Source organism: Triticum aestivum, unplaced genomic scaffold (assembly GCF_018294505.1).
Source record: "Triticum aestivum cultivar Chinese Spring unplaced genomic scaffold, IWGSC CS RefSeq v2.1 scaffold167079, whole genome shotgun sequence".
Classification (NCBI taxonomy): Eukaryota; Viridiplantae; Streptophyta; class Magnoliopsida; order Poales; family Poaceae; genus Triticum; species Triticum aestivum.
The window spans coordinates 1-1,825 of record NW_025256946.1 but is presented as its reverse complement, the minus strand read 5'-3'; the positions used below and the strand labels follow the sequence as shown (position 1 = coordinate 1,825).

The 1,825-nt window shown below is 43.2% G+C and overlaps 1 long non-coding RNA gene across 2 annotated transcripts; it reads right to left on the bottom strand.

The window, feature by feature from the left end:
• Positions 1 to 10: 10 nt before the first annotated feature.
• Positions 11 to 1,793, bottom strand: LOC123177618 (uncharacterized). Of its 2 annotated transcripts, none has more exons than XR_006489023.1 (4): positions 1,284 to 1,793; positions 771 to 893; positions 497 to 647; positions 11 to 414 (listed from the first exon to the last, which is right to left on the bottom strand). It is a non-coding gene; the product is annotated as an uncharacterized lncRNA (long non-coding RNA). The 2 variants fall into 2 exon arrangements; XR_006489022.1 differs by having other exon boundaries at positions 11 to 409.
• Positions 1,794 to 1,825: the final 32 nt, after the last annotated feature.

Sequence of the window (1,825 nt, the reverse complement as noted above, 5' to 3'; positions counted from 1 at the left end):
AGCTGATGTGTTGTGATTAGGAGTGAAACGACAGTCCAACAGCCAATGCATAAAACTGTAGCAAATCATAAAAGATATGCTCGGATGCATATGCCCATATCTGGTTTTAGTCAGGAAAGCTGAGTGATACACGCACCGGGCATTCAAACAGGGAAAAGTGAGGCCAAACGTGTCATCTCTACAAAATTGTTACGGTTACACAATATCACTCTCAATCTTCATCGGTTAAAAAGGAGATGCGGTACCTGTCCACCCTGTGCTTCCTGCTCTTGAGCTTGGGCAACGCCACCATCCAGGAAGGAACCTCGCAGCCCGAAGATACCAGTATGTTGGCGATGTTCCACAGGAACGGCTTGTCCTCCTCCGTGAAGAACGTGATCGCCTCCCCCGATCTGCCTGCTCTTCCGGACTGTCCTACATATAACAGGGGAGTGGAGTTATTAGAATCTTATTGCAACAACTATGTCCAAGGGGGAAAGCCGGATATCTTTCGTACCTATTCTGTGAATGTAGGCAGACGCGGACTCAGGGAAATCATAGTTGATTACACACTTGACACCTTTGAAATCCATTCCCCGCGGGAGAACCTCTGTTGCTATTAGCACCCACCTTTTTCCAGCTCTCAAGTTGTCAACAGCATCTTGACGCTAAAGTAAGGAAATACAGAATTCAGTCAGTGAGCCTGATGTCGACAGTACTAAACCAGTGAAAACGAAAACTACAGGAACAACTATCAAAATAAGTATCAATAAATTATGCAAAAGTAATACCTGCTCTTCAGTAAGGTCTCCATGGATTACATCAACTCTAATGTCGTCATATACCAGCTCTCTGTAGAGCTCTTTTGCCCTCTCTTTGCTTTGAACAAAGACCAATACCGGTGGATTCAGGGACTACAATTGAAGACAATACAACAACAGTAAGTTTCAAAACACACACCGAGACTCCTTTTTAGTAAGGACAAATGTGCAGTTCAACGTTTTAAATACTTTGCAAGCAGTCAGTTTACAGCTACGAGCAGCACAACATAGGGCTTAGTTTTGCTACTTATATGCGGGCATGCATTAAACTGCAATCTGCTGGTTTGGCATGACCAGTACAAACCAGTTCTAAACAACGAAATGCATGGAAACCAGGAGAAAGAACTCCGAGTGAAAAAATGTGCATAACGATCTTTCTGGATATACAGCAGACTGCAGCTAAGTGGTAACAAAGAAAAGTCACTTTTCGAAAATTGATTCAACATTAACAGAGTCACCATGAGATTTTGTCAGTACATGCACCTCTGAACTCCATCAATCGGTCCTGGTGGATTTGGTCCTGAACTGCACATCAGATGTTTCGCATTACACGTCTGCTTGCTCGCTCGGTCGTCAATGTAGCCGCGCAGGGCTGTTGAAACATCCAGCAAAATATCAACCACCAAAGCTCGTGAGCATTCGATTCAAGTATGAACAAAGGCTACATCACACGCATCATCACAGCTCCAATGTGGTGAAGTTTGTATCACAGAGATGAATAAAACCTGAAAGGCTGCATGGCCAAACAAAAACATGTTTTTCACAAATATCGATCAGACAAGAGCGCATTTGTTCATCTCTTGAACCACAAATACATAAACACATTGGGTTATGGGTCTCTGGGTCAAAACATGATTATGACAAACTGATGGATAAATAGTACGAACTGAAGATAATCTGGACACAGAAAGTGTTACTTATCCATCTTCTCTCAAATGTGAAAGAAAAAACCCAGAATGCATATGCTGTACCAGTGACAGGGATGGTGGCACAACAAATTGGGGGCTGACCTGTGAAACGAAGGA